Source organism: Neopsephotus bourkii, unplaced genomic scaffold, assembly GCF_033783945.1.
Source record: "Neopsephotus bourkii isolate Nb327-2 ecotype Australia unplaced genomic scaffold, CSIRO-AGI_Nbou_v1 NB_107, whole genome shotgun sequence".
NCBI lineage: Eukaryota > Metazoa > Chordata > Aves > Psittaciformes > Psittacidae > Neopsephotus > Neopsephotus bourkii.
In genome coordinates this window covers 9,378,492-9,390,689 of record NW_026900624.1, presented here as the reverse complement: position 1 = coordinate 9,390,689, position 12,198 = coordinate 9,378,492, and the positions used below count along the sequence as shown (strand labels likewise).

General features: G+C 43.5%; 1 long non-coding RNA gene across 2 annotated transcripts in view; it reads right to left on the bottom strand.

The window, feature by feature from the left end:
• Positions 1 to 73: 73 nt before the first annotated feature.
• LOC133215890 (uncharacterized) overlaps positions 74 to 12,198 on the bottom strand; it is a 37,287-nt gene continuing 25,162 nt past the window's right edge. For both annotated transcript variants that reach the window (XR_009726511.1, XR_009726509.1), the window contains exon 2: positions 74 to 1,317. This is a non-coding gene — a long non-coding RNA (uncharacterized LOC133215890). The remainder of the gene's footprint in view (positions 1,318 to 12,198) is intronic.

Sequence of the window (12,198 nt, the reverse complement as noted above, 5' to 3'; positions counted from 1 at the left end):
ACAAGGGATTAATTTGGCCGGTTTCCCTCCTTAAATTGGAAGGTCAAAAATAAACATGTCGTGTCTACACATCTGGTGTGCAAAAGTTTTAATTTAAGAGGCCGGAGCGTTATTCTCAGCAGTGGCGTGTGACAGCTTCCAGCTCCTCTCATTCTGAATGTGCATCTAAGGGGCTCTGCTTTCCGGCTGCATCCAGCTGAGCATTCAAGGCATTAACCCTCTGGGGCTGCGCTGTCTGATGTAGAAAGTGTGTTCTTGTGATGAATTCACCTCAGTGAGCCAAAGCCCCTGTGGGGGTGTTCGGGACTACTCCCTCACAATGGGGTGTTAAGACTTGGGTGGAAAACAAACACATCTTTGAGCTGTTCTGTGAAAAAAATGGTGTCTCTTCAGGCAGACACTGCAAAAGGTCAGACAAGCTTTTCCTGTGTTCTTGAAACGAGTTGTTTCTGTCATTGAAATCAGTGACAAGTCCTGTGGGCTCTGATGGGAGCTTCTGTAGGGGTACTCCTGGGCCACGGGTTGGTGTATATCATTGTGAATAGTGCAGAAAATGAAACTGGGAAACTTATGATCCCCATTTCTCCTATCACAGGAATTTAGGTGTTAGTAACCTGGTCATTTGTGTGTGTGTGTTTAATGTTATTAGATTGTTTCCCAACAGCCTCATTAAAAAAGACTCTTGCAAAAATACATGTGACGATATAACATGAAATCATCTCGCAAATTAGACTTAAACCGGGGTGATTCAGTTTGCTTATTAAGTAGGTTACCTCACATGAGCAGATGTAAAAACCAAAAGAGAGACCTGCTTTCAAAGAACAAGTAGCCTGGTGGTAAAACCACAAGCTCGGGATGTGGGAAACCCACATTCCCATCTGTGGTGTGAGAGAGGCAAAGAAAGGATTTGAATGCAGATGTTTGGTGACTGAGGTAAACGCCCTGATCAGCAATTTCAGGATGGCCAGATCTCACTTGCGTATTTTCCCCCCTCTAGGAAAACTGCTTTGAGTGTTGTGGTTCTTCCTCGTGCAGTGGGAAAATGCCTGCCTAACAGGAAAACTTGCCCAGTTCTGCACATAGCACTGGTGCTCCACACACAGCTTTGACGGTTTGTTCTCATCTACAAGGCTTTGTATGGGGAGAAGCTGCTTGTCCTTAAACCCACACAGTCACAGCTGGCATCAGAAGCATGTCTGGAGAGCAGCTGCCTGTGGTAGAACCTTCTCTGTGAAAATTTCAGGTCCCAGTGGTAGCTTGAATTGTCATATCTCCATGTGATCTCAATGAAATGTGCAAACAAACATTCTCTGTGTCCTGGGAAGGGAAAAGGAATTGTTAGGGTTCTGGAAAAAAGAATGAAAAGTTTGGTGATTATTTCAGTTTTTGTGCACAGATTTGCTTATAAATGTCTATTAAAAAATTGTTTGCTCTAATTAAATTTTGCTTAGACATATCTTCTGAGGTTTATGTGTGAAGACGTTTGAAAACAAGTTGAAATAAACGAGCTGATCAAACCATTAAGTTCCAACCCATACACTGCAGCAATACAAAAGCTAGTGAAAAGTCAACACAAGCAATGCTAGATTTTGTGGAAGTGCTGTTTTGAGTTACTGACTTCATTTTAGTGCTTATTTCAGCAGTGCAATTTGCACAGTGGATTCTGAACACAGGCAAAGAAGATGTATGTCCTCAAATCCAAAAACCACTTCAGTGTGCTATGGCTAAATACGCTTGTTAAGTTAAAGCATATTCATCAATTCAAAGGCTTCCTCACATTTGCATTAAAATATTCCTGTCCAAGTCTTCTGGATCCTCTGTGGATATGGATCTCAGGGCAAATCACCAGTCACAGCTCCCTACTCTGCCAGGTTGCTTTCCTTCTGATATCAAGCACTAGGCCAAGTATGATCCCGTCAGCCACATACTGACAGTACTCTGATTTGCCCAATTATAAACAGTATACAATAAATCTAGTGACATTTAAACTTTGAGAATATATGAGCTTTCAGCACCCATCAGCAGTTGCGGGGGGGGGGGGGGGGAATGTAAAATACAGCTCCAGCCTCAAGAAGAATAGTGAGCTTTCCCTGTTAACAGAGTGTCAGACAAGCTGAGACAAGAGTTAATTTTCCTGTGGCTTTTCCTGGCATTGAACTCTATGCAAAGCAGATGCAAAGCCAATGCAGATTTACTACAGGAGGGTAAGTGGGTTTGTGCAACTTCAAGTTTGCCTGCCGTGAATTTGGAATATTACTAGTAAAGAGAATTCTTCTGTCACATACAGACAGTCCAAGGGTCCTGGGCTGGTTTAGCCAGCAGTGAGTGATGCAGACGTTGTCAGATGACCACCAATACAGATTCAGTCGTGGTCATGCACAAGCACACAGTTATACTACAGCTGGTTTGGCCAGAGGCCACAATACTGGCATTAATGGCGGTTTCATGCTTTTAGGCCAATGTTACAGCACTCAGTGGAAGGACAGACACTACCTGATCAGCCTGCACATGCAAACTGTTTATGTGACCAAGTTTGTGAAGAGGTTTGACTTGGCTGCATGGGTTTGTATGGGCTGTGTGTTTTGTTTTATGCAGGCACGTTATTTTGCTCTGGTGTAAGATTCCATTTGTTACCCAGGAGCAGCGTTTGAGATATATCGGGATGTTCCAGCCTTCAGTTTTTACCTTTCCTCTTCTCCTCACAGGAAAGACCTTTAAGGAAGTGCTGCCCACTTCATTATGCTGCCCTATCACTAAGACCACCTACAGAGGAGTTTTCTTTTTAAGGCCTGTCTAGAGCAGCACAAACTTTTGTCTGCTGCCACAGTGGTATAGTTATATTCTCTAAGACTTTTAACTTACTAACTCTACTAAAGAGAGGATCTACAAGACAGCATATAGTGAAATATGTAAATATTTACATCCATAGATAAATATCTCTAGATATGCAATTTTAAATATGTGAGTTTATATTAAAATAAAGGCTATAGTTCTCATGGGATGTTAATTTTTGTGCCCTAACAAATTTCATATAGTGGTATGGACCTCCTAGTGTAGAGGCCCTTTGACATGCATAGGTTGAAGTTTAATATAGATGAACTCCCACAGTACCTGAACACCACATGTATGGACTCACACTGAATGTGAACGTGTTTTGCCTTATCACTGCAACTCCATTTCCAGTTATCTGAGGAGCCTGAGAAATCCACAAACCCTAAACCAAAAATGATTTTCAAATGCTCAGCTACACAAAGCAGAAGTCTAGGTTCTGTTCCTGTGGCCTCAGTGGCAGCTGGGTTGTCCACTATGCACTTTAAACACAGGAACAGTGCAAGGTCATAGAATCACAGAATCATAGAATAGTTAGGGTTGGAAAGGACCTTAAGTTCCAACCCACCTGCCATGGGCAGGGACACCTCACACTAAACCATGTCATCCAAGGCTCTGTCCAACCTGGCCTTGAACACCACCAGGGGTGGAGCATTCACAACTTCCCTGGGCAACCCATTCCGGTGCCTCACCACCCTTACAGTAAAGAACTTATTCCTTATATCCAATCTAAACTTCCCCTGTTTAAGTTTTAACCTGTTACCCCTTGTCCTGTCACTACAGTCCCTAATGAGGAGTCCCTCTCCAGCACCCTTGTAGGCCCCCTTCAGATACTGGAAGGCTGCTATGAGGTCTCCATGCAGCCTTCTCTTCTCCAGGCTGAACAGCCCCAACTTTCTCAGCCTATCTTCATATGGGAGGTGCTCCAGACCCCTGATCATTCTCGTGGCCCCCTCTGGACTTGTTCCAACAGTTCCATGTCCTTTTTATGTTGAGGACACCAGAACTGCACACAGTACTCCAAGTGAGGTCTCACGAGAGGAGAGTAGAGGGGCAGGATCACCTCCTTCGACCTGCTGGTCACGCTTCTTTTGATACAGCCCAGCATACGGTTGGCTTTCCATGCTGCAAGAGCACGCTGCCGGCTCATGTTTAGTTTCTCATTGAGTCACTGAAGAATGAGCTGCAGCAGTTGCTAACAAAAAGGTTCTTCAGAGTGTATATTAGTAGACAGTATTATTCATGGGGTAACACATGAAGAAAGTGATAAAGGTTTTTTTTTTAATCCCTTAATTACAGCATGTTATTCTAGACTGTAAGATAACAAGCACGGCGTAAATGCTGCAGTTGTGACTTTCCACACTGCAGAGCAGATGGAAGCATGCAGCTATGACAATGCAAATAGCACTAACTGCTACATAACCTTATATTAACGCTTTGTTCTCCCAGCACTATATGCAAATTCACTTGTACCAAGTGTAACTTAGAATCACAGAATAGTTTGGTTTGGAAGGAACCTTAAAGCTCATCCAGTTCCAATCCCCTGCCATGGGCAGGGACACCTTCCACCAGACCAGGTTTCTCCAAGCCCCCTTCCTACTTGGCCTTGAACACTGCCAGGGATGAAGCAGCCACAGCTTCTCTGGCCAACCTGTGCCACTGCCTCACCACCCTCACAAGGAAGAACTGCTTCCTAGTATCAGATCTAAAGCTCCCCTCTTTTCAGCCTAAAGCCATGACTTCTTGTCCTATCACTACATGCCCTTGTTAAAAGTCCTTCTCCAGATTTCTTGTAGGCCCCCTTTAAGTACTGGAAGCTGCTCTAAGGTCTCACCTGAATACTCACCTGAGCATTCTCTCCAGCCTGAACAACCCCATCTGTCAGCTTGTCTCCATAGGAGAGGTGATCCAGCCTTTTGAGCATCTTGGTGGCCTTCCTCTGGACTCAACTTGTTATGTTGTTTACAGTATTATCCTAAAAACCATTACTTCCCCGCAGTTTTAAAAGCTGCACATCTAGCCTGAAGATGAGATCCTGCAAACTTTCCATCTTTTTTGTAAGTAGGCACTAAGGAAACTTGGTTAACGTCTTTTACTGCAACAGCATTAGATTTGTCTTGAAAGTGACATGCTAAGATGTACCATATTACTGGTATTTGCAAACGCTTTGACTTTTGGTTTAATTCTGCTGTCTTTGACTTTTTTAATATAGTTCTCTGCTAAAAATGGGGTGGAGGAGAGGAAAGGTTCAACTGTGAACTATTCTTTAGAAAACTGTATGCTTTTGCCATCCCACTAATGTCATCTGGCATTAATTAACATAGCCTCTCTCTAATTATATTGTCAGCATAGAGCCGCTAAATTAAAATACAAAGAGAATTGTTAAAATTTCCCAATTTAACTTTGGTATTTCTTTTCAAGCATAATTTTTCAAGTTCTGTGTATATAGGAAATCATCCAAAGCCCACTGAAGTTAACGGGCCTCATTCCAATAGGCCCAGAAACGTTTGGAAAAATCAGTGGGGTGTCCAGATTTCCTCTTTAAACTAAGCAATTAGATGCCTCATTCCTATTACTGGTACCCACAGCTCAGCATCCAAAACTGCAGATCTAAGAGGTCTTTCAAGGGACTGAAGACTACCTCATGGGGAGAAAAGGAGAGCATTGGACACATGCACTGCACCCATGCCTTCTGGGTGCCAAAAAGAAACCCTGTGAAGAAGGAGTTAAGTAAGTGGATCTCTCCTACCAGAGACAGCATGGAAGAGCAGTGGCATGGGCTCCACACCACACACTTGCAGTGTGACAGGGGTGACTGTAGCAAAATGTAATCCTGAGACATGCCAGACATCTGCTCTTCAAGTGGAACCTGTGGGAAGTGAACAGAGGATGCCAGCCCCAGTGTGACCCACTCCTTGTAGCAGCTCCTGCCTCCCTCCTGCGTGTTTTGCCCTTCCTATCCTCATGGGGCTCTCCTGATAAATTCTGTCTCTCTTTCTTCAACTGGGGAGAACTGTGAAGGATAACTAGTGCCTGAGCAGAGCTTGTGCTCTCCGCAGAGCTGAGAGGCCTTGAGCAAAACCTTCGATTCCAGCTAAGTCTATACTGCTTAAAGGCACCTTGTCCTTCAGTGAGAGGAATCCATGTGTGCAGCTGGGCCAGGCTGGGAGCAACACTGAATTAACTTTGCCATTTGGCATGACCTAGAGCTCAATCCTGCTCTCAGTGAATGGCATTTCTGACACTTTCTTACGCCTGGTTTTACACACTAGCATTGCCTACCTTTCAGCATCGACAGGCTCTGCACATATCCCTTGGTAGTATTAAAATCTTTGAGATCTAGCTGATTTCTGCCTTGCCAAGAGTTCTATTTCTCTGGAGTTGAGTAAAACTATACATCTCCCTGAGATGATCAGAAACACATGGAAAAATACTAAAATGGTGCATAAAGAGAAAAAGAATTAAATATTTTCTTTCCAGGACAGCTACTTTTTTGCTGCAGACTTTTTATTTGAGGGAAAAAATAAAAATCACAGTGTTGTCAGCACTTTGGAAACTACGTCCGTTTTTCCACACCAAGTCTTGCCTATTTTGCCTAGACCTGTAAGCCGAGCATGTTGCTACAGCTCAGGACAATGCACGAAGACCTCATGTTTTTCAAACCAGTAAAAAGCATTCCAGTGGCAGTAGCAGTTCACATTTTTCTTGGACAGGATGTATTTCCCCAGCTCTCCTGGGAGACTGGAGGCAGAATCCCAGGGTAGCCCCCCTCACAAACTGCTGTGCTGGAGAGTCAGTTCTTTTGCAGATATGAACTTTCCTGGGAGACTCATCCTCTGGAGATGCTGGACAAATTGCAGACTTTGGGAAGGCTGGAAGCCCCTGATATCAGTAGTCCACACACTTTTCAAGCAGCAGAGGAGCTCAGAGCCTGAAAATCCGGGACACCTATGCTTGCAGTCCAGGCAACTGCCTGGCAGGTTTGGAGCCCAAGACCCTGGCAAGGCAAAGGGCAGGCAAGCAAGAAGCCTAACTTGAAATCACCAGTTTCACACAGTGAGTTCTGTTTGGCAAAATCCCTGTTTCTTGATTGGGACTGTTGTCTGGATGCAGCTGAAGCTTGGTCAACACAGGGCTGCCTTAACTCGTGCTGGGATACCTTGAACACAGATGGCATGGATCATGCTGGCCTCATCTTATGGAAGATGTGCTGCTGCTCCTTCTGTGAAGAAGCACATATGCCTCGCTGTGGTACCTTCATGACCTGACAATGATTTTCAATCACTGCTGTCCCAGAACCTAAAACATGGCTCATTGAATGGTCTTTTTTTGTCTGTCTAAATCATGCAGGATTGGACTCCCTGTGCCCTATGATTTCTGCATTCATGCACACCAGTGCCAAAATATGTGTGGGCAGGGTACATTTACAAGGCCATTAGAATGAAAGGTGTGGGGTTTTACAAGGGAAAGAGGCAAGCATGCCCCCATGTTCCCAGTCATTGGTCATTTGAAACACATCTGGTCTCAGTACAGATTATTCTGAAAACTGAAAGCCAGTCTTGAATATACCATATTTTGTGCTCACACCTCTTGCTTACATAAAGCATTAAGTTAGATGGACAACCCCTGTGGCCAGACCCTCCCACCAGCATAAAGGGATATAGTGTGTGCAAAGCCATACTAGTATACCCTGTTCCAGCCAGTTCTGGACTTCCCAATGCTTTAGGTGAAACTGAGTTTTGAAAATCAAATGATACCATAACCAGAGTCACAGAGGGCCTTGCCACTTCTGTGGTGGGAGACAAGGATGTGTAACTGGGACAAAACCTCTGGGAAGCTAACTGTCTGATCCTGTTGCTGCCAAGGCACACATGGGGAGGCATAAGACAGTGGTTGTACTGCTGGGTATGGCCAGCCCCAACCATATTAATCATCTTTATCCCATAAAACCAGGCTCTTACTCAGCACAGCAACTTCCACAAGCTGCCACAGCCGTGGGCAAAAAAGACAGTGAGCCACACTGTTCCTGCCTCTTCCTTTACCATCCTGGTCTGCTATCCTCCCTCTACATCTACAGCCAGCCCAAATAAATTTTGAATGCTAATACATGTATTTTATATTAACCTACAAAACAGTTCTTTGATCTCAGTTTAGAGCTTTAGTTGTTCCTATGATATGAGGGATAATAAATACAGGAAAAAGTAATACATATCTGCAGCAGCAGCAGTTTGATTCCTCACACATGCACACACTCCCAATACTAGAATTTCATTATAAGACAAGCTCACTGTACTCAAGATCACAGGTCCTACTTTGCTGCACTGTAATTCAAGTTTTCATCCCATTTAATTTCAGGAGATTCCACTTTATCAGCTTACATGCTCAGAATTACTCAGGAATTGCTGCATTTACTCCAGAATGAATTGGAGCAAGTTATAGCAAAATTTGAGTAATGGTGGTTAGTAAGTCCAATAGCAGCATATAGCCCTAGGAAATGCACCTAGAAGCACTGCAAGGATGTGAATATGGCAGGAAGCATGGCTGAGGTGTAACACATACACTCAGGAATGGTTCTAAACTTAAAAGAAATTTCTGCATAATCACAAGGGTGGGATTTTTAGGATCACTTGTTCTTGCAGAGGCAGCTAAATAGATCCTGACACAGAGTACCAAGGAAGGAAATGTACATGTTTGAGTGTTTGGATCATTGAATAGAAAGCTTATAGAAAAATGGAAAACATGCAGCAGTAATTTATTTCTAAAGGGAAGGGGGAGAAAAGTCAAGGAAATTTCCTCACAGTCTGCTTGGAGCCAGGTTTTCAGCTGGTGTAAATCTGCAGCCTAGGTTAAAATTATTGGAAGCAGCTCATGTCCTGTATCAATAGAAAGCAAAAAAGCAGTGTTGGTTTACATTAGCGGGTGATTTGAGGCCCTCGAGTCGATTTGATTAGAGTCAATATTACCAGAGTCCTGCATCAGGGTAAGACCAGGATCTGCCCCAGGATCAGAGCGAGCTCTCATATGCAGTGGAGTTGTGCATCCAGGTAGTGGCTCCTGTCCCCTGTTACGTATCAATAAACCTCAGCCTCCTCCTCTCTTTCTACCACTCTGGTAAGCCCCTCCCTGACCACATTTAAATAGAACTTGAGCTCTGCAGTAAGGATCCCATTTGCTTGTCCCCTCAACAGCTTTGCAGACCAAAAGTGGATTTTTTGTGACCTCCTCAATATGTTTGCATTATCAGCTGCTATATTTTTTATTACACATCATTAAATTTGATGCATCAAGACTTCTACGCAGCTTGCCCCTGCTCTCTAGGAATTTCACAAATAAATCACTGACATGCACTGCAAACTGTCAAAGAGCTGCTGACATACTCTGCAGTAGAAAGGCATTGGATAACCCTTTGCACTAGACTGCTATTTTTAAGTTCTTTAATAAAGAGCACGATTGTTTTTGAAAATGTATGGCTATGGTGAAAGGAGTGAATGGTTTGCACATGATGTCTCACACCCATGAAAAGATTCTTCATAGGAAAGTTAAAAATGCCAAGCAGTAACCACGCACACAAAATTGTTAAAGATACTCTGTGGGTTGAAGCTCTCCTCTTTGTCTAAGCGCTTAGAGCTGAGCAACCTTTGTGAAACAGAGCACAGATATAAAGTCAGGCTTAATGATGGAGCCACTTCTCCACACCACGAGGTCAGAGACTTGGGCAAAGGTTTGTCCCATTCAAAGGCAAGGACACAGGAGAGAAAGGGGTGCTGGATGTGTCTAAACAGCTGCCTCTCAGTTTTGTGAGCGTCCTGAAAAGAGAGGATACCAAAGCATCTGTTTCTTGGGACAAGGCCATGGTGTTTCTGCAAAGGGGAATGGACTGCATGCTGTTTATAACCACCCTTGTGATAATCAGCAAGTGTCTGTATGTTCTTTAAATAGACACATTACCCTAAGGAAATACCCAAGTCAGCACCTCTGTATCCTGCTGTTAGAGAGGAAACCTGACCTACAAGGCATCAAAATTTGCTGCTGCTTGGTGAAGGGGCAGAAATATTTTAGCTAAGGACTGACTGCTGCTTACTTTACTTGGAGGGATAGCTCCATCACACCTGGTTCAGCTCTCCCGTATGTCAGTTTTACGCTGGGGTGACTCCAGTTACTTAGAGGAGTTGCTCCACAATTACACAGGTCTCAAGGACGAGGAACCAAGCCTCAAGGAACAGCTTCCTAAGTAAAACAATAAAGATATTGTGAATGCTCCATCCCTGGCGGTGTTCAAGGCCAGGTTGGACGAAGCCTTGGGTGGCATGGTTTAGTGTGAGGTGTCCCTGCCCATGGCAGAAGGGTTGGAACTAGATGATCGTAAGGTCCTTTCCAACCCAAACTATTCTATGAGTCTATATGATTGAGTAATTGATTCATTTATAGATTTCTCCATTTATTCTCACTAATTGCTGTTAAATATATTTGGAAATATATTTCCAAATATTTGCTCCAGGAAATCACTGCTTTTTTATCTGATACTCAAATTTTACAGTATGAATAATGTAAAACCAGACAAGACAAACCACCAGAGAGCGTGTTAAGCAAAATGAGGATAGAGTTGCAGTTGATCAGAAGAACAGACAAGATAGTCTTCCTCCTTTCTTAATGACTACAGAACAAAGTCCCATGCTGTAGTTATTTTAAACTGACATGGTGCTTGGGACAATAATTCTAAAAAGAGCACTGAAATACTTATCTCTAAAGAGGTCTTTGTAACCAAGTGACATCTGGAAATATGTAACTTCCAAAATGTTATGCAAGTTCACATTTAGAATAGAGAACGAAAAGAAAAAGTCACTGAAAAGGCGTTGTGGATTATACTATGAGAGTAATCATACAGCTGCATTTTGCTATCTCAGTGCAGTCAGAAACTTTGCAATTATAAATAATAACACGGAGATTAACATGCTAGATTTTTAGCACAGTATTTGACAACAGTCAGGTTGTATAAGCTAAGGTGAGGATATCCAAGTCAATGAAGCTACATGGGAATGACCCTACTATAAGTGAAATCAGAACTAAATGTAATAATATATTGTTAAAATGTCATTAACACCAGAGTGGGGGGAAAAGAATTTTTTCTAACACTTTTGCTTTATCACTTGTCAGATTTTGATCAGGCTTTCCTGAAAAATGTGCCATTTATAGAAATATATATTTTAGAGAAAATGCAATAAATAAGCCAGTTTAGTTTTGCAGGAGATGTACCTAGGATGCACATACACTTGAAATTTTGATAAGACTGAGTCTAGGGGAATCAGCTTTACAAACATACCTTTTAGCCTGTAAACTGCTACTAATTCCTTACGTTGTCCTCCTGCCATAAGGCCCATCTCTACCCCAGATTTGCCCTTTGAATTGTTGATTTTCATTCTCACTTTTCAAAGACAGCCAAATAACTCCCCGTGAACAGCTGACATCTCACTTAATTGTGGCAGAGAAAACTTCTGTATCTGGCACGGCTCCTTGTCAGTGGACCTTCCCTGGAGAGGTCAAAGGCTGAAAAGTGCCGTGGCTAAGGAAGAAACACGAGTCACTGCTTTGTCACCCTGTCAGCTCTTACACTGCTGCGTTCACAGTCACATTCGGTTTGAGACTGAGCATGACCAAGCTGTGGCCAAGCCATACTTTTGGCCGTGCCTTAAGTGTGTCCAGATGGCAGGCATCCCTGCTCCTCACAGAGGCAAGATAACTTTAGTGGCAGGCCAGGGGTTCTGATTCATGCAGCTCCCGCTGAGAACAGCAGCCACCAGAAGGTATAGCAAATTATGGACATGAGAGCACATGCCAGGGACAGAAGCAGTGGCATCCAGGGGACAACCCCTGATAAAGTAACCTCCGTCCAGTCTCTAACCTGCCTCTGTGGGAAGGCTGAACTGAGACCTTACTGGGAGTGGGGAGCAGCAGGGCACTTCCCTGCAGGGCACTGGAGATCCTGCAGGAACTTGGCACCAGCAGTTGTGCTGATGGGTGACTTGAGTCCTGGCTGTGATCGCATGGGAGGACATGGGCCTGCTGTGCCTCAGATGTGGGACATAAGTCTGGCTTGCAAGCATGCTTAGGGAATGCCACTTACATACAGCTTGGAGCTTTTTTTCCATTTGGATTCAAGCAGTGTTAAAACAATCTGGAAAACTGAGAGTTGGGCTAAACCGTGTAGACGTGTGTGTTTAATGTGGACTTCAGTGTGTAAGCTGCTTTTTCACTTGGCCCAACTTGTCACCATTACAAATGTTAACTTGTGTTTAAGGAGCAGAGACTGTATAATTGTACAGAGGACATAGCCAGACTGTTAATGAAAGCTCCAAATGTTTCTTTTTTCTT